At 41.2% G+C, this 25,483-nt stretch overlaps 1 long non-coding RNA gene across 1 annotated transcript in view; it reads right to left on the bottom strand.

Moving 5' to 3' along the window:
• Positions 1-6,503: 6,503 nt before the first annotated feature.
• The window catches only part of LOC112996633 (uncharacterized), a 120,659-nt gene continuing 101,679 nt past the window's right edge, over positions 6,504-25,483 (bottom strand). The window contains exon 5 of the long non-coding RNA XR_010388407.1: positions 6,504-6,598. This is a non-coding gene — a long non-coding RNA (uncharacterized LOC112996633). The remainder of the gene's footprint in view (positions 6,599-25,483) is intronic.

The following is a 25,483-nucleotide window of genomic DNA, read 5'->3' as shown; positions in this document are numbered from 1 at the left end:
CAGGATACATGTATGGTGAAGGGGCTGCTGCTGTAGCAGCTGTGTTAAACCAGCAGAAGCACCCTTTGGACATGCCACCCAGCGAGTCTCCAACACAGAGGAGATCTGAGTGGTTCAGCACTCCTGAGCCAGCATGCTCCTCTTCAGTGACACTGTATGCCATGATACTTATCTACCTATACATATATATATATATATACACCCATGAGTACAGTATCAATGAAGTTGGTTATAATTTATAAGAGCAAGGGATGATACATACACAGTATCTCTGATGTCATTGTCCAGAAATGCTAAAAGGTGAATAATAAAAAAGATGTTTGGAAACTAATACCCTCCACATGAAAAAATCATATAATCTGCCAAAACTAGGTTACTGCAGGAATCCCTAGACTTTCTAGATCAGATTGGCTTTCTAGAAATGCTTATTTTATAAGCCTTTGCTACAGACAATAACTATATGATCATTGTTACAATCCAGATGTGGTTGTTTGTGGTATTTTTCAGCAGATGCAAGGGATGGTTAGAGGCATCAGCTCCACCCCAACAAAACTGTTGAAATTAGGACTGGCTTCTTTGTAGGAATTTAGAGGGCATAAATATCCACAGGCAACAGGTATTTATTTCTGTGCCAGCAGATAAAAGTGGTAATAGTAATTACAAAGCAATACATTTCTAATTGCAATGGATCACACCCTTAAAGGCTAGACTTTGAGATTAGTTTCTCAGTCTTTAAGCATACTAAACAGTTGTTCTAGCAAGATACAGTATGCTTTCAGCAGCATACCTAAGGAAGTAAATAGAGAATGCCTGGTGAAAACTTTTAAGGTTATATAGGAATGTTAAATACACTTACACACATACACACACACATAAAACACACAGAGAGTTTACATTTACCAAGTCCTGAAGTCCAAGAAAATTATTGAAGACAGTAAAAGAAAATGAGTTTAACATTTCCACATTCTAACCAAGTATACAGGCTTAGGATAAAATCGATTTGAAAGAAAAAGGTGTCACTTTGTTTAATGCATTGCTCACTTTGAGGTGTTGCTTGCTGCACCTCCACTTCACGAGGAGGACAAGACTTGGGACAGGTTTGGCCTCTTCACACAATGGCAAACAAAAAACAATCACAGTCAATGGTGTTGCGGTAGCCAGTTGCCCTCAGGAAGGTTTAAGCGAGCCTATTTTGCTAACAGTTACACAGGAGTAGCAGCCTGCTGCCAGCCAGAGAGTTCAGACAGTGAGCGAGTGCTCACTTGCTAAGATATGGTTCCTTGCAACCTCCATGGACCCCTAGAAAAATACAGAGAGCTGAGTCATAATTATTAAATTGTACAAGTTGCTCTAGTGTTTCGGTAAGGGTGATGATATAAGCAATCTTTTTTCAAAAATCCCAAGGGCAATATGCTTTGAAAAGCTATTTATTTCTTCAGTTTTATCCTACAACAGCATGCCTTATATACCTTACCAAGACCCTCATTCAGGACATCATTTAAGACTTTCATTTAAGTACTTTTCTGAATTAGAAAACAAAATCCTCCTTCTCTAGTGTTTACAGCCTCCCCATGCGTCCCCATTATATCACTGCTTATTTAACCAGCTTAGCTGAGATATTTTTGTCCCTTTTTATTTTTCCCTACATTGCTTTAATCATTTTTCACTGAAGAATCCCTTGTATAGCAATATTGACCTGACATTGATAACATCAACATGAGAGCAAGGCTTCATAACAGAAAAATTGGCTTCTTCCAGCAATAATTAGCTATGGAAGAACATACCCAAACTATCAAACCAAAATATCAAACCGAGACTACCAAACCCAAACTACCTTGATTTAGGGTGCAGGCATAACACCACACACACCCCTTCTCTTCTTTAGCTTGAGGTCTCTCATCAGATTATGCCTTACATGTTAGGAGGTTCCCGACGTATAGGGTTTTTTGGAGAGAATGAATGGCAAATCGTAGAAATCTGAGGTAGAGTCAGAAAACAGCTTAGCTGACAGACCCATTGGTGAGAGAAAATGAATATGAAAATCAAGAGATATATATCTCCCAGGAAGAACTTTCGGATATGGATTTGAGGTGGGAAGAAGGAGGCAGAGACAGTAGCAGGCACTGTTCTTTACTGTCCTGTTGGGGCCTTTCCCCTCTCCTGTCCTCCCTTTATCCCCCCCTTCACCCTGGTGCTGCTGTCTCGCACTGCCTCTCGTTGCTGCATACAGTTGCAGCCCCTCTTGGGCTCCTCCAGCACTCAAGAGAAGTTGAACACTATGCAATGACTCTGCGAAATAGTATGTGTCAGTGTGTGCATGTGGAGACATATACAAATCTGACATCCCCAAGTCTTCCCACCTTGGATCCCTGTGACACAGGGCCACCCCTTATTGCTTGACTCGAGGCAAAGGGCATGTCCCAGCACAGAAGAGCAAAGCTAAACCATCCCATTCCTTATGACTACATATTTCTCTGAGAAGAGCAGTGTGTCTCAAATGAAAATATTTTTATGTTCAAGCATATGCTTCTTAAAGGAAATGTTGGGATTTCTAGGGAAGGCACACACTTACTGCAAAAAATGAAAAGGTACTTCATCAAAAATCCAATTTTGCACTGGATGGAAAATTTTTGCTCAGACCTGCTCAGCTTGTTGATGGCTCTCAGAAACCAGAGCAGTGTTTTGGACAAATTCCTTTAGCCTGTATGTGCAAGGACTCTCTCCATCCTATAGAGCCAAAGAGCTTTGATGCACAACGGCACGGACCACATTGCCCTTCCCTGGACGCCATCCCACATCTGCCATCCAGCAGAACTGCACGCAGAGGCCTGCAGCTTACCAAATGCCATGGGGGGCCCCCTGGGATGACGAAACATGTCTTCATCAACTCACTGGATCCATCTAAAGAGTTGAAGGGGGGGAAAGTGGAGGAACAGGAGACGCCAAAACCTTCAGCATGCTGAGTTGGCCCAGGATACCAGCAGACCTAGCTTAGGCTGCCAGTTGTTTCAAAACCCCCCAGGAGTCTCTCTTTTCTCTGAGCATCTCCATAGCAAGCGGCAACAGCCCTCAGCGCGCACAGCATGCATCATTGCCATGGGCAGCCACATGCCCCCGCCCTGCTCTCCTGCAGCTCCTCTTGGGCAGTGGGCATTAGTCTTTCCTTACCCACTATTTGCAGATGTTAAATTATACCCAGGAGGGCCTATCAAATGCAAGAGGAGCCAAATAAGAATTATAGCTCAGAAATGTATATTAAAAAAAGAGAAAGAAACAAACAAACGGCTATAAAGGCTACAGAATTAAAACAATGTCTTTTCCCAGGTTCATGCTGAGATCTAGGTGCATGCAACATTTCATGCAAATCAGATGTAATTTACTGTGTGATTTGTTTCTTCAATAAAAAAAGTGAGAATATGGAGAACAATAATTTTCCTACATTTTAGCTACACATTTCTCCATAAATAAAATAACTATTATAATGACTTCTTGTATGTACTGGTAGAGTGATTGCCTCTGTGCAAAACACAGGGAGATCATTTCTGTGTTATGCCGAGGATGCTTCACAGAGTTCAGTCTTATATGTATGCGTGCATGTACACAAATACACACACACACACACACGTGCACACACACACACCCCTGTACAATACATATATACAGGTATACAATACAATCCATATATGTGTTTCTGAGTATGTGTGTGTATGTGTGTGCATGAGTGTGTGTGTTTATCCATTTTGCTCCCAGTTTTCCTCTTGGTCAGAACCATCATATACCCTCAGGCAACATGGCAATGATCCAGCTCCTGGTGACAAAAGTAGGGCTAGCCATGTCATGGACCTTCCAAAAGTAAAGGTTTTTCAATTGCAAATGAGAAGCATTTTATCAATTGTTGCTATGTAGGCACCTAAGAGTTGCTATATCCAAAATGCATCCATAACTAGCAATACCTGGCAAGAAAATGTAATGGTGTCAATATAACGTGCAGTGATGTTGCTAACCAAAGACATTTCCACACATACTTTTTTTCCCAGACTTCTTAATATCTTGGAATACGAGGAGTGACAAAATGGTCAGGGCTAAGAATCCTTCAATTGACAAAAGCCTGACAAACAGTTACTCCCTGAGGTATAAAATGGGATTGTATGGCACATAAGGTATTGTCACAATGTCACCATTCAAGGAGAAACACTAAGCACTTAAAATTTTCTCAAATACATTTTATTCAAATTATCCTGTTATTTAATTACTGAAAGTGTTATACTGGGGCTTGGAGAAGGGTAATTCATGTGAATATTCGTGTGAAGGGGCATTTGTGTGAATATTTTATAAAAGAAACCTTATCTACAATGCTGGGAAATACATACAGAACAGAACAAGATGCAAGGTTATAAAATGCAGAAGATTCTGCTGTAAAATGGGCCAGTAAGTTTAGACAAACACACACACGTGCGCGCGCGCGTACACACACACACACACACACACGAACACGAACACACACGCATGCACAAACACACAATGTATATGTGTGAGAATAAATTTTTATAATGAGCCTACCTGGAATGTAGAAGTAAAAAATATATGTAGGTGAATTATGGTGAACTTCTGATTTTATTATATATTAAAGTATTTTATTACAAAGAATTCTGTGGCGTTCACTTAGAAAACCAGGATTGGGTATGAGGTTTCGGAGGGGGAAGCTATTCTGGTAAAGTAGAGCAGCTATTTTTTCAGTTGAATAGTAATGGGAGAATAATAAATTCCTGATTGCATTTTCTTGCTTTTTGACATTGTGTTTTAGATTTGTCATTTGTATATATTAATACATAATCAGCTTTGCAATAAATTCTGTTTGGGAAACCATTTCTTGATGGTCTTGATAGATTTGTATATAGAAACATAAAGGTAGACATCAATAAAAGAGTCTTATTCCAGATGTAAAAATGAAGAACTTAACCAAAAATGCTGTTTTTATTTATATGTTGAACAAAAAGGGAGGAATTTGAAGTTAAGCAAGGGATACAAAACATGCATTTAATTAAAAATCACAACTACCATTTGCTCTGAATCGAATATTGCAGTCTATTAAAAAGGAAACCATTCTCAGGCAATGCTGGAATATTGAGAATTAAGGTTTCCATCTGGGAGATGAAGGATACTGGACTAGAAGAGTCAGCGTTATGCTGGATCTAGAAAGGAGAACCACTGGTAGTATGAATGAAAGGCCCTACATAAGCCAGTCTCAATTCCTATGCCACGTCTACTCTTTCATGGCTATATCACCTTCCCTTTATGCTCCTCTCTCTTGTAATGGTACCTCCTACGACAGGTGCAGGAGTTGCCCGGGACCTTTTGACAGCCCCATTACCTGCTGCTCACAGGATCTGACACTAACAGTCCAACCCATCCTGCTCATGGACACAAGGTACGTGGAAACAGTGCTTGTGTCCTTCCAGTGATGAGCATGACTTCTCCACTCTTCCATCTGTCTTAGCTCCAACAGGTGCTCCCAAGAAAGCCAATCCAGATAAAGTCAAGGCTTCAAGACCACCTTAAGGTGTTGCTGTCTGAAGGAAGCCCAAATGAGTAGCTTATCGTGGACATGTCACTTTTAGATGACCAAAACTATGCCGAATCTCATCCTAAACACCCCATCCCTCAACAGGAAAATGTCCACCAAGGGCTGGAAAACTGGTAAGGTGCTCTGAGTTCCATGATGCCAGGTTGATCAGCTTCTCACTTCAGGAGCTCACAGCTGCCAGAACAGTACACAGGGACAATACACCTGTCTGGCACTGCTCTGCACAAGGCAGATCAGTATTCCTCTTTCCTGTCTTCTTACACCTCAAAACTTCCTTGGTTTCAAGAGCAGAGCAGGGGTTATCACACTGCTTTGTTTCTGGGGCAAATCCCCAGAGGGCAAGGCAGTTCCCCCTTTACTGCATTTCTCTGCCAGTTACCTGGCATATTATCAGTCAGAGCTGGACAAGCCTTTCACAGCCAGTAACTGAGTCAGCTTTTGTCCTAGTCACGCTTTTTGCAAACAGAGGAAGATTTTCTTGAATGCTCTTGCTATTTAAAATTTTTCACCAAATTATTTTATATATGCAGCCCCTCTGCAGGGATTTTGTTGCATTTGTTAAAAATTCAAAATTCCAGCTCTTGTAGTGGCATATACTGCACACTACATTTCTGTAGCTCGATTGGAGAAGCATGACAGAGAATTGTATTAACCTTGACGAGGGCCAAATCAAAATTTGCTTCCTGCCAATATGTGACAGTGTGAGCTGAAAATTCACCACTTTGTTGGAACATTTATGCCAGTAAATTGGTTTGCAGGAGTATTGCTGGCTTTCAGACACTCCAGTAATGAGGAGCATATTAAACATCTAGACTGATGTATAGGAAGTGCACCCAGAACAGGTGCTGCTACCTCAGCCCAAGCTTACTTGCTAACAGAATATGAACAGCAATGTTTTACACCAAATCTGAACAGACCCCAGTATAGATGACAGGATACCTCAGTCCGTCTCTCTCGACACAGATGGTTTTCTTATAAAGCAATTTCTAGGTCTCAGGCTGAGCTCTTTGTTTCCTGGGGGGAAAAAAAAAAAAAAAAAAAAAAAAAAAAAAAAAAACATCCATTTGGGGGCTGCAATCACTGGTAGACTTTTTTATGATAGCTACAATGCAAGTACATATTCAGAGGCATTTTTTCAACACTCCTGGAGAAGCAGTAAACAACTTCTTTACTGCCTGATAATGGAGAGATACTTACCTTCATCAAAATAAATCTTAAACAGGTTTCAGTACTCCTCCAAAATGAGAGGTTCAGGGACTGGGACAGGAAGACCTTGGAAGGGAATGATACTTTATTGATTTACTTGGGTAACTATTTTCTTGGCAGTACTTAGCATAGGTGCAAAACACCTATTATGTGCTGACTGTAATTTTTTATAGCCCTCATTTAAAATGATGAAGTGGTTATTCCATGCTTGGTAGGGCTTTGTATGTTTTGTAAGACACAAGCCTGCTTCTAAAGGCTGCACAAGGCCTGTGAGCATTCAGTCACTCAGATTTCCTGCTGTCTTTCAAACTGGCGGGGTTTAAGGTTTTATCCCGGCACACCCGAAAAAGCATACCTTTCTCATTGCTGTCCCTGTATAAATCTGTCCCTGTTCCACTCACTACCTATTAGATAAGTAGTAATAACATATCCCCTGAAATATAGCCACTCCAGAAAAAATTCCTCCATTTTCCTGCCCATCGTGGGTACAAGTCCCGCTTACTCTCCTTACAAATCAAAGCTTAGAAGGGATATGGGAAATAGCCAATCTATAGCAACCACTATAAAGCATCTTTGCCTTCCATTTTCTCAGGCAATTGTCCGAAAGGAAACATTAGCATATATCTGAGACAAAAAAGTCTTAGAAGACGCCAATTTTAATTCATGCAGGCCTGTCAAACTTATTTCAAAAATGGATTCCTCTGTCCCAAATGCTAATGTGATGGTCTTTGACTGAAAAAGTGGGATTTGTGTAGATGCCTTTCACATAGATATACCTCTCTGAGCTGTTACCCCTACCTCCCTGTTTAGTCAATGGAAAGAACTAGGCACATCAAGAGAACAAATTTGTAACCTACTCTGAAGTCCTGCTTCAGGATGAGATGAATCTCTCCCTGCAAGCTCTTTCCATTGGCATGAAAAGAGCGGTGTGACTCGGTCAGGTGTTGTCACCTACTGCAGGTCAGGGCAGCCCAGCCTGCCGGTGCCTCAGATCCTGTCACAGGGACAAGAGGTAAGCAGGAGGTGGTTTTCACCTCCCCTAATTTTGAAATGTTCCTCTGTCTGTACTGGAAAGATATTGTTGTATAAGGAAAGAAAACAAATGACAAATGAAAAATGAAAAATAAAGGGAAGCAAATAAAGATCCCTCTCCTGTAACAAAGGGTCCATCACAGCCACCTGTGGTACATAGCTGAAGTCCAAATTCAACATCTGAGGCATAAAATCATTTCCTCTTAGAGCCAGCTGACTTTGTATAGATAGTTAGGTGTTCATCAGCACAAGAATGTCATCCTTGTCTTCATCACCAGTGAAAGCTGTGCCCCACTGGCCATCAGCTGTTCAGGCTGTGGGCTTTCTCCCACAGGCCCTCTGGTTGGACCTCACCAAATTTCAGTTAACATCATCCTGGACTGGGATCATTTTGCACTCCATCTCTTTCTAGTTTTGACCAGCTATTCCATTCCAAAGCTGAGAAAGTTTTTAAACAGAGCTGGTGTGTCTCCACTCAAAAAGTTCTTGAAGCGGTCGTGCATTAGCTCTAATTGAATCAGCATTGATTCTGTGAGCAAATACATTTCTCTGTTTGCTTTCTTGGAAACGGAAGAAAGGAAACCAAATGAAGAAAACCAACATATGGGTTAAGCATTTGGGTGGAAAATGCCAGTAAGAATAGAATTAGGATCTCTACAGCCAAAGTCCACTTGCTATGAGATCAGTGAAAATACAAGACACTTAATACTGAGCAAGGTGAGATGCTATTCAGTAAGTATTTACACTGCAAATGCTATACAGAAAGATACAGTTGATTAACTAATTCTGGCAGCCTGGCACACTACAAAAGAAAAATTAGCATATATCCTACAATCCTCAGCAATTATGGTATACTTAAAATCTGGATTTTTTTTAATACTATAAATGTAAAAATATAAATTTGAGAGTGGAATCATTAGCAACAAGAAGATAGAATTATTAGCAAGCCAGGGAAAAGAGAATTAGCTGGTGGATACCATCGCTGCATGCTCAAATGCTAGTAGTAGGTCCTTGAAATTACAGTAGATGGCACAAGGTTGGAGCCGGTGCTGTGCATAAACATTAGGTAGGAAGAAGTTGTTCTACAGAATCACTTTACACCTATGTTAAATCATGAGTGTCTGTCTACCAAGACTACCCAGCTTTTGTACAGAGAGAGCTGCCCCACCTCTGAATCCTCAGCCTTGCTCCTTGGAAAAAAGGTCTCAGGGGCCAGCACAGACACTGGCATTGCAGAGGTAAGAGCCAGATATGCATGAAGCACATGTGTGTTGTCACTTACACACCTTCTCAGCCTGCTCAGCTATGTGACAACTTTGAAACTTTGCCTGCCTACTCCTTTGGGAGAGGTGAATGAGAGCCAAACCCCCACTCGCTCTCCAGGGATTGATGGCACTCAGCGTGACATTTTTCAGACCTGGAAGTCATCTATTCCTTCTGCAGCAACGATCTGCCCTCATGCAATGAAGGAGTTAAAACTAACCATATGGTTGATTACAGCAATTATTACAAACACAATGTCTAATGAAGGCAAAAGTATGGTAAAATAATTAGACTTAATTATGACATTCATAGTTCAAATTACTTTTCATTTATCCTACATGAAAGATGAAAAATTCCTCCTGAACTGGAGCAGGTTTAAACTTCCTCTGTCTCCCCCCAAGGGAGGGGTCCTGCAGCTTTGTAAGGAACAGGGTGATGTGCCTAGTAAGCCCCAGAAGCTGAGACTACACAAGACACCCATGCTTTATTTTGGCCCAGGCACAACCTTTTCTTTTGGCAGGTAGCTTTCCCTCCCTCCTCTAGCTGCCCACTACTGTGCTTTCACACAGAGGTATTAGAAAGGCAATGGGGAGCCAGGAAAAATTCCTCAGTTTCCTCAACCCCTGTGTCATTTCACACATTTGAACCTAGTTCCTCACAACAGGGTCTCTTCACAACAGGGTCTCTCTTAACTTCCTTGTAGTGGCAAGCACGACCCTGAGCTCCCAAGAGCAGTCCCATCTTCCACTACTTGAAGAGTTCCTCCTTCTCCTTTGCTTACTTAAACACATGCATTTGGCACAAGTCAGTTTTAATCTACAAATAGCTGTCTCATTTTAGAGGTTTGTAACACATACTTGCACATAAAATATTAGCTGCAGCGGAAAAGGGGAGTTTTGGGTTGCTGCATTTGTCACAGAACTCAAAAATCAAGCTGTATCGATTTGCTCAATCCATTTTTTTACAGTGCTATTTTCATTAGCTAATCCTGGGGAGTTTGTTATGCTATATCTATTCAGTACACACTCATACACACACATACACACACACACACACACACACACACGCAATCAGAGTGGGAGAGGACAGATTTCATTAAAGTGCACCACAGATGGGAAGGTATCCAAAACACTTCCAATGCATTATGTTAGCTCAAGGAGGTTTTCCTTAGAGTTAACGCGGTTCATGATTAAAGCTTTTCTTTCTATGGCCTGAGTTACACCCTCCAATATGTGCCCCATGATCACACTGTCAGCTAGCTAGGAAAGATTTGTGTTATATGGCTTAAATTTGGGCTTGAAAATTATTTTGACAAAATGCATGGTAAGAGCACTTGGTCTGCTCTACTTTATGTCAATATGAAAGTGCTTTTTATGTTGCCTCTTGCTTTATTTGCTATAACAACTCGGTGGGAATCTGTACAGTTAATCCTGGACCTGTGTATGAATGGATGCTCTTCACATAACCTGAAGCCATTTCTTCTGCATAAAGTCACTGAAGATAACATAGGAATGGCTACTGTATTGTTTTGTCATTCCTGGGAACATGTGCAGGCACGTGGCATGTCATAAGAATGAAAATAACCTCATTTAAAAACAACATTTCTTGGTACAAAATGTTCACTCCAAGACACCTAGCAGGCTCCAGAACCCATTTCTAGGGAGCGTACCAAGTGCTCTCACCTGCCAAAAGCAACACCAACAGCTTGCAAACAGCCTGGTCTTCTACAGCAGCAGCAGAAAAAAACTGAACTGAGGGCAACCACCTCTAACCAACCCCACAGCCTACCTGGACAGCAGTAATCCACCCTCTAGAGAAGAGGAAGCAGCCATGGATGCTTGGTTCGGTGGAAGAAGAGCAGTGGTAAGAGACACTGGGAGCATCGAATGCAGCTGTGGCTCCGTGTCCTGCTCCTATCGTCATTTCGTTCTCCCGCAAGCCCTACTTCTGAGACCAGTGAGTCAAAGCTAAAGCACCCTTCCAGAGCTGCTGATGTATCTCATGCATTTAAATCTCATAAGGGAAAAAAAGCACTCATTTCAGGCAGAATTTCAAATTACAGCAATACACATAAGTAGATGGGAGCCATCCTCTCTTGCAAAGTAAATTTCCGACAGCAGCCAGTGCTACTTTATTCAGCCGTCTGATTGAAGTAATGACAGTGTCCAGAGAGAAACTTGCCAGATACTTGTTCCACGTAACAAATCGCACACCTCTGAGATTCCCTCGGTGCCATGGCAGGGCGCCATACAAACTGCAGAAATCACAGCAGAGCCTCCAGGAGAGCGGATGAGAGGGAGCAGCCCAGAGTAACCCTAAATTTTCAAGTGAAGAAATACATGCGACCTTTAAATAAATCACTTGATGAAATTATTTCCATTATAATGAAGCCAGACAAGGCTGGCCCTGCAAATTTACCTTGCTGTGCGAGGTATTTCCACACTGCAGTAGTACCTACCTCAGGATGTTCCCCTTGATGTTAAAATAAGTAAGGAGAGAGAGCTGGCTGATAGGATCTTCAAGCAAGTACATTTTTACCAAAATGTGATTCCACATTTCTTTTTCAAAGGATTTCAGTGACCTCAGCTGAGTAAATTATTAAATCAAGAAAGGCGCAAGGACTAACTCACAGGACTTTCAAATGCTACTCAGGCACAAAAGGTAAAGAAATGCCTGTATCTGTTTACATGATCCATGTTAGTATGGATGGGGACAGTGCCTGTAATTGTTGTCAGTATAAAGTGGCAATATTTTCTAGTAAGTCAGGTTTTTGAGGTTTTAGGTTTGCCATACATGCAGAAAAAATAAGTACAGTAGACTCATAATACTCACTAGCAAATGCAGACTTCTTATTCATTCAGTATTTCGAAAGACTCTTCGTTCTTATAAAATCAGCATTCTCCTAGGGCAGTTTTTAGACCATTCACAGTTATCTGAGGTTGGAGCCTTGGAAAATTGCTACAGGGCAGAGAAGGAATGAAGATGCATAGGCTTCCTAACAGCCTAGATTCTGAATTACATCACTGTTCCATAAATATATTCATTTTATTCATGTTCATTCCTGAAAGAATTTACTGCACCAAGGATGTCATCTTGACTGTGCATCTTAGAATTGATCATTTCCCCAATTAAGCTGTTCGGGCCTCAGACTTAAAGAGCTGTCACAGCTGCTGCAAGCTGATTTATCTCCTGATGACGGGCAGAGTTCCTGACCAAAAATTATTAATGACATAGCTTCTTTTTTTGAGATAACCTTAACCTGAGTATATATCTTTTTAGTCACATTAATATCCGAACATGTACCCCCAATTCTTAACCAGGTGTTAAAGAGGTGTAAAATCCTAAACCTTAGTTTTTTAATACAGAGCCTTTCAAATGAAGAATAAGAGATTAATCTAGCCCCTTTCTGTGCCAGGCTGAACAGTAACTACTGCTGCTGGAAAATGAGTGCTCAGAAGGGCACTTTGCTTTACTTTTTCTCTGCTCTGGAGACAAATGTCTCACAACAGCACCCTGGAGCTCCTCTTTGTCAGAATTGACTTCTACAGCTTGGTCAGGGGCAAAGGATTTCCCCCAGCAGAAGAAGGAGTAAAGATGAAATGTGACAAGTGTCCATTCATAAGTTCAGGCCAGTTATTTCAATTTTTAAGTCCCTCTTTCAGTCTAATACCAACCCCACTGAAGTCAAAGAGGAATTCTGCTGTCAGCATTAGCAAGACAAGAAACAGACCCTTCATCAGCACGGTTTTGTGATCAACATCCAGCAGCTGGGGCCTATTGGACTGCCATGACCGAGAGGATTTTATTACATTTAATTGCTCAGCAAAATTTAATGCAAAATAAAATCAAGAGACATTGTTTATCAGCATTACTGTGCATGCAAAATGGCTTACACCTGTACAAAACCTAGGACAGTAGAGTTCTGACCTGGCTGAATTTTCTCCTCCTGTCAAAGCAGAGAAGGAAAACAGCACAAACCCCAATCAAATTTCCACTGATCTGAATGGTCCTAAAATCATTTGGACCTTAAAAATCCCCCCTCCCACAAATGCCAGTGAGTGTGAGATAATTCACACAATCAGTGGGCAGTTCTTCCATATTCCAGATATGTGTCAAAACTTCCACTCAAACTTTTTTTTTAATTAGTTTAAAAATTCATCCAAATGTTTAAAAGTTTTAAACAGCTAACTGTCTTATTATTCAGACCTCTTATTATTAATTTCAAAAGGCCCTCCAACACCTATCAAATCTGATAGACTGAGCAGTGATTTCTCTCAGGCGAGTGTAAATCTTACACCACTTCCCACATGATATTACTTTCTACATGTCTGATGATTCTGGAAACAAGTAATCAAATTAATAGGACTGTTTAACTTTCATTCATATTTTAGCTGCCACCACAAATTTCTACTGTCAGAAGATGGTAAAATGTTAGTTTTGCTTTATTTGGAGGAGATATTCATTATCACAACTTTTGCCTTATTAAATCTAGAATTTTATTTCCTGGGTAAGACTCTATGATCCACTCTGACAGTGATTTCAATAACCACTCAAAGCCTTTCATGTTTACATTTGCTTTTGTGAACAGGTCATATTCTTAGTATTAAAAGTTTATGATGATTTAATAGGGAGATTGTAAATATAATCTACTTGAGTTTGAAAACTTCAGTGATTAAAAAAAATACAACTGGAACCAAATGCAGCAACACACCACCTCACCATTCCTGGGAACATATCAAAATTGTCTTCTGCTTACTATGCTGGCTCCTCTTTGCCTATAGGAACAGGTTCAGTATGTCATTATTCACCTGCAAAATGTTTAATAGTCTCAGCCCAGGATATCTAAGGGATCACATTACTTTTCAGGAACAAGTTTTGCTGTCACCTGCTCTGCTCTGGCTCAATGGAAAAAGCACAGAGAACTGCTGGTCTGGGACCGAGGAACTGAGGGGATGACCATGCAATGCAAAAGTCATCAATTACTGCAACTTAATGAGTTTTCACTTCTCAGCTGAGGTGTGTGTGCATGCTCTGAGCCCATCTCTGTTGAAAAATAAAACTCTGATTTAAACTGCCATGAATCACACCACTTGTTCCCATTCCAAGTGAAGGACACACTCCCAATGTCAGTTTTCACCAGTTCCAATTTTCACCAGTAAAAGCTCTTTCCACACTTCAGTAAAACTTTATGCAAATAGCTTCTCCTCCTCTTCCCTCCAGCCTCCCTCCACACGCTTAAACCCTCAAGAGGAAAAGCAAAAAAGAAAGTGTGTGACAGTTGTTATCCACATTGCTTGACACAACTGAGTGTAAGACGATTGAATACCATGATGGTGTGTGTGACATGCACAGTAGCACAAACAGAATAGTATCTCACCAGTTTTAGGCAAATATCTTGACAAACACAAAGTGGATTTTGGTTGTAATGATGACCCTATGCAGGGCCTAGATAGATCAAAGCTCACTGCTGAAAGCTGAAAACTGCTTGAACTGTTCTGCATTTAGTCATAATAAACTGTTTGCAGAAAAGATTACTGGTCTAGTGACATGATAGTTCAGCATTTGCAACTCAAAATTATATTGGACTTTTCTGTAGCTTTATGATATTGCAAATTCAGGCTTGGTTGGCTATCCATTATCATCTTTCTTCTTTCAGAATTACTACTTACCAGGTTTCTTCTTCCTCTTGAAGATATGTGTTTCAGATTATTTTCCCTCAGATTTATTATCCTGCAGTTTTCCGGGATGAATCTCCATTTCTATAAAAACCCATGCATACCTTTATAATCTCTTTAGGTCTAATTTTATTATCTCATTTTCTCTCTAGTCCTCCTAATTCAATATCCTCTGAATTTTGTAATCACACTCTTCTCACTTTTTTCTTTTAGATCATTAATGATGGTATTTAATACAACCTCTACTTACACCAGTCCTAAAGTACTACATGATCATAATAATGCTTAGCTTTTAGAAAGCACAATCTATCCATAACTGACAAAGCATTTCATATGTCAGGCAAATGCTGTTACCCCACATTACAACTGAAGATAGTAGAGGCACATGGTGCAGGCATTCACAAAAGCTGTTTTCATCTCCTTATATCTCATCCTCAGTGAAGGGAATGAGAGATACAAACTCCTCCAGGGTGTGATATGGAGTGGCTAAATAAGCCTTCTATTTTGGACTGTCCTTTAGGGGACCCCCAGCCCCTACAGAGGGAGTCAGGAAGAGTGGCAAGTACCCCTGGAGAAGCAACCTTGACAAAACGGAGGTAGGACACAAACCAAGCTCAGCTGACCCTTCACCAAGTGGACCAGACTGCAGATCTGTGTCTCTGCTTAGTATGTGGGCAGGTTTTTTAACCTTCTTTTAGCTTATTTTCTATGTTGGGAAGTTTACATATGGACCAGAAGGAATTAATTCTCCAGTTAAGTTGCAAAATATTGAACACAAGTAGATTGGTGGCTCCCAGACTTTTGGAGCAGTGGACCATTGCCAACCCTCAGTGTTTTTCCGAGATGGAAAAACTGAAATTCTTACTACTCGATTTTCAATAAAAAGGTATATTACGGTGATGTGAAAGTCCCTGATTAATATGGGTCCACAGAGCATTTATGGTGGCTTCCTGGACAACCAGTGGCCTGTTGATCATAGCCTTGGAAGCACTGGCAGAAGCCAATGGCTTTTGTGATCCACTCAATTTGCAGGGAGTTTCAGAGAAATCCAAGCCCCACTTTTTGTTCCAAAGGCTGATATCATCTGTTTCAGAGGTAACTTTAGATTGCTCAACTCTTCCAGCCTCCTTTCTTTCAGGCCATTGTTTTGCCAGTGAAAATGCAGCCTCTTGTTAAGCCTCCATGGCAAACCAATGTCTCTGCCAGTACCTGCCACACAGCAGAGCAGTTTTAGATATGCCATTTTGTGGATGAAGAAAGGATAGGTAGGAGGGAAAAGGCAGCAAAATAGGCATCATCCTGCCTTCCCAGAGCAGCCCTTGGTAGATGTCTGCAGCCCAGGAGAGCTCTGCTGCCCTGGGCAGGCACTTCCCATGCCCGTTGGGATCAGCACTTGGCAGACAGAGAAAGCCGGCTTTGCTCCAACCCCTGTCATGGAAAATTGAGCAGGAGAGGTCAGAAATGTGTCCCTGTGTAGATCACATTGCTGGATTTCTCTCGCATGCACCCATTAATTTCTTACCTGATTGTCTCTTTTATTGCCCAAGGGATAAACTGCGAATGCATTTACCATTTCCTATGCAATTTACAGGCCATTGGATGTCTTCAACCTTCTTTTAAATCTGAACAATCCTGGATCATTACAGAAATCCCTGGCAGCAACCATGCAAATGTTAGCTGCAGCCCAGAAGCAGCTCCTTGGTCTAGCTACCAATATAGACAGAGACATCTGCTACTGCCTTGCAAACACATGCTTCCCTGTCTGCCTCCACTACCTTTGCAAGGTGCGGGGGCACCACGGGCTTTTGCTCGCCCAACACTTCACGCAGGGCTCAGATGTACTGGCAGCCCTGCGAAGCCTCCTTGCCACTGTCCGTTGAGGTATCCGAGAGCACAGGGGAAGGGGATTTGCTGATCTGTGAACTGCCACCACCATTTCAAAACAACCTTTCATTTTGAGTGCTGGATTTTTTCAGAGATACCAGGTACCTGCAAACCCACTGAGACCTGGCCAGGCTGACTGCTTCCAAAAGGGTCTTGTGAGGGGATCAGAACCACAAACAGCCAAAACCAAGAAACTCCTTTCTGAAAGCCACAGCCTAGGAGTTCTTTTTCCAAACACTGTGTCTCACTCTTCATTTCAGGACACCCTCTCAGCCAGGAAAACAATATATAGAAAGATTCATTTGTCTGAATCAGAAGTATCCTCTGGTGGTCAATGCCTGTTTGATATCTTCTTCACATGAGATGGAATAAAAAGTAGGACAATATTTCCAACAGCTTACCTAATTAAAAAAAACTAATGAGATCCAAAAAAGCAATGGTTACTGTCTGCTGCTATTCCACAGTTTGGACGTATCCTTTGGATTAGTATTAAGCTATTACTGTCTGCCTGGTGTTAGGGGCATTGTGGCTAGCAGCAGTGATATATTATGAACATTTTCCATAAATGGAAGGAGGTTTATCCCATTTTGCTGGCCAAATTTCACTCCAAGTAATTATATCCTGAATGCTTACAGTCTCAAAGGTTTTATTTAGGTAAGATATTAGCTTCTTGCCATAAAACTATCATGTAATGTTTTCTTGCACTGTTAAACCTCTGCCATTATCCACATCAAAGGTAGCTGTGTTGCTGGTCAATGAAATAAATTATTACCTCATACACCCATCTCCACATCTACAGAGACAATGTCCATGCTACTGATAACAAGATCCTCGGATAAATTTGTCATACACTTCATTTAACACGAGCCATGTCTACAGTTCCACTATCAGGAAGGTAGTCTAACATTCCAAGTCTACAAGCAGCTGCAAACATGCAGGAACAGTGTGTGTTTAGCAAAACACCCTGTGCGAACACATTAACATAAGATGAAGAAGTCTTCACTTCCCACTATGTTTTAATTAGGTAAAAACCTACAGAGAACAAAGCTGACCAGAAACCTCCTATAGCAGAGCCTTGGATAGGACATGGGCTCTATATACCTCTTTCCTTCTGTAAAAACCTAGACAACCAGTTCCCACTTGCAAGACCGTAACATGGGACTAGAGGATTATCCGTCACAATTCAAACACAATTCTCTGATAATGGTAATAGTGTTCCAGTGTTAGAAGTGATAGACTTACATAATTAGCTGCAAGTGCTATTTCTGTGTGTGTAAAATCTTTTAATTATTTCCTTTTTAATTATTTTAAATTACCTAATAATTCTTTGGCAAAGAGGAATGTATGGGAGGGAAGTAGTGCGAGCCCGCCATCAGTATGAAAGCTTTTCAAGAGCTCCATTATGTGCTGTGAGCATCTGACTCTTTGTAGTATGAGTCACCCACCAAGTCTTGAGCCATCAAGTAATTAAGGTTCCTTAATACAGAGTGGGAGGTGAGGAAGTAATATCATTTGTCGTTATGATCAGTCACATTCCTACAAGTATATATCATAACTGTTTTATAAATGGATTATTAGCAAATCAGATTACAGCACTAATTATTTCTCCCAGCATTTTCCTTACCCATGTGCTGTGGAGTCATCCACTCCCCAGTACAACTACTTTTCTTTTTCCATCTGTTTTCTTCCCTCTTTTCTTTCTCACATACATACATAATCATCTATGAAAACACATCAAGGACAGGAATAACTGAACAATAGCTGTTATCAACACTTCAAAGTAAAAAGCTTTTATGCTTGTCACTGAAAATCTTTCTGAATGAATAACTGCATGGCGACCTAGCTAAAATAAAGTGGTCATAACCCAGTTCTGAGCAGACTTGTGAAGGAAGAATTCACAACACAATGCTATCTCCACATTGGCTAACAATCTCAGAGAAAGGACAAGAATTGACAGGCCTGGAAAAAAAAATAGCCTTTCTCACCTTTACTGGAAAAAACAGGTGGTGAGACATGTTAGGTAACTTTTTTCCTTCCTAATGAAGACAGAGCCCAAGAGAGTTAGATTATACCATCAAAAACTCAAGGGCAGGACAAAGCTGAACAGCTGATGGGTGGTGGAAAGAAAGGAGAAAAGTGAAGAGAAAGGAATTAAAATAAACAAAAGGAAAATGCAGGTGGAATCACAGGTCAAATTTACAATACCCAGACAGTGAAATCTGGTATAATTTTCAACACATCTATAGGGTTTAGGAGCCCCGAGGAAGCACAGTCATTGTGCATGTTCTAAATTTTCATAGGAAGAACAGAAGTTTAGACATTTCTGTTTTTCTTGCATAGGCTGTTTTGCACACCCCATAAAATTCAATAAAAACATCAAGCCAAACCCCTCTGAAAAAGTACATAACATGAGAGGCAAGGTCACACTGTTCCCCTGCTCTCCTTCCCAGCAGTATAAAACACAGCTTCCACCACAGATTTACTAAAGAGTAAAGGAAAGACTTTTGGCTAGAGAATAAGGGGTTGTGGGACCACTGTTCTCCCACCAATCCTCCAATCTTGCTTTTATCATTTGCTGAGGAAAAAGCAATTGCCAAGGGGGCTGCTAGCCTTCTGCACAAGTTCCTTTGTGGGCTAGTTAGGTGTGGTTAAGAGCAACCCAAGGGTTCAGTAGGGAGGGGCTAAATGTGTTAAGAATGCCATATTTTGGCTCAGAAATACTGAGGAATTTGCAAAGGACTTCTATAGCTTAATCTCTGCATTGCCTTGAACCCTCATGATCAGGACACGGATGACCAGTCCTGAAGCTGCTCCCTCACCAGCACCACTCCCATCCCCATCACTACCAAAGTGTCACCTGTGCTGGAACTGCTCTCCTCCACATGGTCTTCATCCAAAGTATATTACACACGCATCAAGGCAAAAATCTGGCTGGCTGTCCATAAATAAATCCACCATATACATTTCAAGGCATGGCGGTCCATCAGCAGCAAAAGAAGATGTGCCAAAGTGTGCAATGCACACCCATGTCCAGAAGGACTGTTGATTTCCATGTCATACGCAGCCTCACCAGGCTGGACAAAATGCTCTGGTATTTAGCTGCACCTATAGCATTGCAGGCAGGAGGAAAGAAAGCCCAGCACAAGCTGACTGGCCGACCCAAGGCACGCGGGTCCCACCAGGGCTGCATTTCCTCGGTGCATGGCCCAGCAGCTTGCAGGGCTCACGCGTAGTGGGTGCGCCCAAGACGGCTGCGCCAGTGCTGAACGCCAAGCCGTTTGACTTAATGGACATTTTGTTTATGCTTTCATGGTCTTTGGTTGAATGTAATCAAAAGGATTGGTATCCCATGTTCACCTCTTTGGGAGAACGTGACTCAGAAAGATAATTGTGGCTCCTCTTCCTTCGCTCACAGTTAACCTGAAGACCACTGCTGAATTTCTGCTGGCTGTAAAGCATGGGTTCCTCTACAAATACTTCCTGCAACAGTGACTCTTTCTCTCTGTAGACCAGGCTTGATTCTTTTTTATATTTCTATAGTACCATTTTAATCAGTAATTACACACAAAGCAGAGTCATAAACTCCCCATTAAAGCGAGCCCCCTCACTGGTACTGAAACGACAGCATATGCCTATGGTATGGGCAAATGGTTCAGTTCCACTGTCTCTAAGGTGCCACTTCACAATGTTAAACCTATAAAACTCAATCATACCCTAGCCTGGGAGAAAAATTCAGAGAAAACTCTGGAGGAGTCAATTTATTTGGAAGTTAACCAGACATATTTCAATCTGGATTGGACATCTTGAGGCACAACATAAATTTTTATATAGGTTATTTGATTCTCACACCTCATAAATTAAATAGAATGATCTCTGATATATCTAATGCCTGGTGGTAAAACTGTGGAAGGATGGATTTCTGGTACATTTGTTTCCAGTGCCCTGCACATAGGTCCTTCTAGGCATCGGTTAAGGCTATCAGGAAATGAGGGGCAGTGACAGTGGCTAGTTTCAACTCCTCAGCAGTTAACAAGGGGAAGCCAGCTTGCTGGGACCAGCCTCCTGGCCGTTTCCACATATGACAAAACTATCAGAGAGCTTCAGACATTGTTGACAGTCTCTGTTCAAAATTGCCCTGAACTATAGAAGTCAGAGCATTGCTGGACAGGTTGAAACAAAACATTCCGCCAAAAACTCTTTTCGAACACATCTGGATGAGTAATTTATTAGATTAATATCTCTCTCCTAAAGTTGCTCACACCTTTCTATATATTTGCCATGTAAGTCAACCAACGGTAAAGTGGTATTTAAGCCACAAATAATTCCTGGCATGAAAAATTAATGATATTATGTTTTGCAAATGTTGCAGTTGAGTATAGAGTGGTTTAGCCATCTAAATCACCTGGTGGAGGGTTTTTGCCGTTGACTGGACAACACAGAAACAAAGCGACACGGTATATTGCAATTCAGAATTTGATCCATGTTGACTAGTTGCGCAATGCATCTAGTCAGGAAAAGAAATAATTTCACTCATGGACTCATGGTCCATTACTAGTCACAAGCTGCATGTGACTAGTGCTGCAAATATGCTATTTGTGTTATTGAATATACACTTAAAGTTTGCTTTCAGTAAAAATACACTTTTCTGAACTTCCACAGATAAAACTCATGGGTTCCCAGAAAGCAAACACCATTGAATGAAAATTCATATGTAATATGATTGCAAATACTTACAGTCATAAGGGGAGATAAATTTAGCTCTGAGCAGAAATTTATGATCCTGTGCTACCTTAAGTATCCAACAGCAGCAATATCTGATATACAATAGCAGTGACATTATGGAGAAAGTTATACAAAGAACAGAACTGGAATATGGTTCATATGCAATAACAAGGCTTGTAGCTGTCATCAGCAATTATTAAGTCATGCTAATTATCACCCAGCAAGAAAGCATGCATCTTAAGTATTTTGGGGACTTGTTTTCATATTTTGGTACCTTCTTTCTTTTTCACACTGTTTCTTTCTTTCTATTTCCCTTACCTTTCCTTACCTTGTTTTTTTTTCTTCCAGCCCTAACTTTCTTCCCCCTGAATCTCCTTCCCATTAGCAAGTCCCGTTTTTCCCTTCAGCACGTTCACTTCTTTCTTAACTCATTATCAGTCTTGAGTTTGTCCAGCAGTATTATAGTAATGTTATTATCCACGATAGCAGAGAAATGCACTTGTTGATTTGGGAAGTGTCTTCCAGTCTTATATTTATTTTTTGTTCCCTATTCTATTTGATAACTGTTCTTTCTTATGGACAGGGGTATCATCATTAGGCTTCAAAGTGAAGTACATAGAACAAAAAGGTGGGAGGGAATTCATTTTTGCTAGAGCCATCATTTCACATGAGGAAGAGGACTTACTATCTGTTATGCTTATCTTGCTTTTAAAGGTTAGCTCTGTAGCCAGGTGGATGAGCAACATTTTATTTTTAAAGTAAGCATGTTTTCAAGCTTTGTGTACCATATGGCCCACAAAGAATTTAGGCTCCAACCCATGGGCAGGGTGTTCAAGACCTCTGCTCTAGGCAGCTGTGCATAATCCTCAATTCTCAGTATGTTTTTAGGAAGTGTGTTAATTTTTATGCATTCAAATTTGATTAAGTTCCTTCTCTTGGCAACTGGTCATTGTCAAAGCCCTTTCTGATCAGCAGGGGACTAATACGACCTGGGAGCTACAGCACAGGCGATGGAAAATATTACAAGCACGATGGAGGACGTATTTGCAAAGAACCTCTTTTGCACCTGGACTCCATTTATTAAGTTTGCAGAAAGGACAGCTTCTGCCAAGAAGCCAGACACTCTGACCTTGTTTGAACCTGTCTGCTGCCGGCACATCGGGAGCTGTAGGAAGCCAGAGTGAAGGAGGAGCACGGAGCAGGCTGTTGCTCCTCAGAGACTCGCTGCAATATATAGGGAGTTTATGTTCGCAAACGGCTTTACTTTTAAAGCCTGTATTCTTTCATCTCGTCACAGGCTATAACTTTGCTATTGAACTATAGTGCCATGTCTAGTCAGGGTGTGTGTTTGTATGCCGATGTCAATCATTTCTTTCCGTACCCTTCACCGGCTGCAGATAGTGGAGTGGCAGGTGGTTCTTGCTCTCCACTCTATTGATGCTGCTTGTTTTTATTATATCATTTTTCCCCCTTCTCAAGCTTTATAACCTATCAAGGTCTAAAGTCTGTAATAAACAGAAAGTTAAAAGGAAAAAAAAGAAACCTGCACACAGAGTTAATACAGTTTGGATTCAACACCCACCTCATCTTCAGCAAGGCTCTAGTTTTCCCACTATGACACAAAATTGAACTTATCCCATAATGTGGTTCTCATTTAGTATTTAAAGACATTGGTATTCTACACCAGTCTTAATGATCATGCTTGGTTCTCAGATACTGCAGAGATAAGTGTCCTACAAATAGCAAAGCTAGATAGATACAGATACTGTTTTCTCTAAAAAAACTGAGATCCTTCAGAACAGCGGATTACCTAACCATTTTTAACTAGTCATCATTTTTTCCAATGAAATAAGATATTTACTTACTTTTTTGCAAAAGGAAAAAAAACCACAAAAACAAAAAAACCCTTTCCCCCATAACTTAGATGTATACTATTTAAAACTGCTCCTTTCAGCCTGGAAGCAGCACAGTATTAAAGAATGAGCTTAATCTGATGTCTGCTGGATGACTTTAAAACGAGGCACACACTTAGGCATCTCACTGACTTGGGACTTTATTAAGTGCATTTAACATTCCCATTTGGCATGCTGCGGCTCTGCGCAAGGTCACTGCTGCTGCTGCAGCCTTCGCACACCCTTCGCCTCTTCCGAAGGGACTGCCCAGGCCAGGTGGAGCAGCAGGAAAAGCTTTGCATAACCCCGGGAATCGGCCACAGACAGCAGGGGGATTGTCCCTGGGAGGGGAAGGAGAGGCCGGCCTCCGTGGCTGTTCAGTCCCCATCGCTCTTCAGTCCTCGTCGCCTTCGCTGAGGTTGCCAGGTGGTGCGGGTGATGGTGCTGAGGGCTTTTATACAGACATCTGTCCATTAGGAATAGGAACAAGGAGCAGCCAGCTAATTTTCCACTCCGTAAAACTGGCAGGTCGCCATCCGAGGCTTTTTGTTACAGCTGATCTGCACTTGATTTGCACAGGTTAGATGGAAGTGAAATACTGTATCCTATAATTAGTCCAAAGAGGCTCCTAGCTCCTAATTACAGCTAGTTTAGCCATTTAGTATTAACTTATAAAATTTGTACACAGTTCTGCCTTTGTCCAGGGAAGAGAAGGAAAGGGAGGACTTTACACATCATTCAGACTTTAGAAGGTGAAAGATAACCTATTAGGTTTATTTATGTAGGACTTCTGGTAGCTAAAAACAACATTGTTAAGAATGCAAGCAACTGAACGCTGCCGCCGTTCACGGTATCTCTCCGGAGAGGTGGGCAGCAAAGACCAGGCACCATGAGCAGGTGCCGGAGGAGAGGCTGGGACACTGGCGGGCGCAGCCCTGGGCTCAGCCCGGTGCGGGGGCAGCAAGGGTGGGGGGCACAGGCAGCTCCCCAGCCCCTCCGAGGGGGGCTCCCACCGGGTGCTGCTGGCTCACACTGTCGGGCGCTTACCTGCCCATTAGTGGGATGCTCGTACTGCTGCAAATGAAAGGCGGTGATTTTTCTTCTGCCCGAGGCAGTCGAAAAGCTGGTGCTGCTCCTGCTGGGAGCTCTTGATTAGTGGGTGGGCTGCTTGATTAAACATATTAGCTCAACAAGGGCAGGGTGCAGAAGAATTTGATAAACTTGAAAGAAGAACCTGGAAACCCTACAACAAGATGACGTAAGTTTTCCCCCATTTGTATTGCTGCAGTGGTTTAGTTATTATATCCAACCAAAAAATCCTCTGATTTCTCAACAAGCTAAAATAATAGCAAGAGATAACCTTATATTATTTTATAGCTGGATACTGTGTACCTATGCCTTGAATTAGGGCAAGCAGTTTGTTGGTGGTGGGATATTTGTAGTTCCACTCAGTGCTGTTCCTAGAAAGAAAAGGATGCAGGGGAAAGATTGCGATGATAGCCTGTCTTCCCACTGTACTCCTTCCAAGGAAGCAAGGCAAGCTGCAGCCAGTTCGAACACATATTTGTTCCCAGAACTCTATTTGAAAAAATAAAAAAAAATTCCCAGCCTTGTTTACAAAACCCAGCTCATGTTCTTGAACATTATTTCAGCAACCAAAAGATAAAAGAGTATGCTAATAAACTGCAAGGACCATGAAGAAACTGTAAGTCAAATCAGCCCAACAGAACTATTCACATACGATAACTGTTCTGTCCATTTGAATGCACTCACTTAAAAAAATTAACTCCTTTTGATTTGACTGTACTTTCTAGAACATTTTAAAAAAGGATCATTTTAAAGGGTTAAAATTTTGTTCTGCTTCAACATAAACACTGTTTTACTCACTACCACTCAGTTCCACATATTATTAGCACGGGTAAGAAAATGGTATTGTTGGTTTTTCAGGGAAAATTATGAAGGAACTAAAATTTTATGGAAATCATTTTCCCTAAGCAAACCTGAAAGAAAAGAAAAAATATTCTGGTAAAATGAAACATTACCAATTCTAGTTTTCTAAAAACCATAAAAGAACATTTTCTTGATAAAAACAGCTTTTCTGGAAAAAAAATAATAAAAATCTAACAGTCACTACATTTTAACTTGAAGAAGTCCATTCGGTTCTTCATAATACGTTGTGATTGCCAGCCTCTGACCAGACTACAAAGACCTATTAGGCCTGTGCA

This window comes from Dromaius novaehollandiae, chromosome 3 (assembly GCF_036370855.1).
Source record: "Dromaius novaehollandiae isolate bDroNov1 chromosome 3, bDroNov1.hap1, whole genome shotgun sequence".
Lineage (NCBI taxonomy): Eukaryota > Metazoa > Chordata > Aves > Casuariiformes > Dromaiidae > Dromaius > Dromaius novaehollandiae.
The sequence above is the reverse complement of the archived record's forward strand: the minus strand, read 5'-3'. Positions and strand labels throughout refer to the sequence as shown.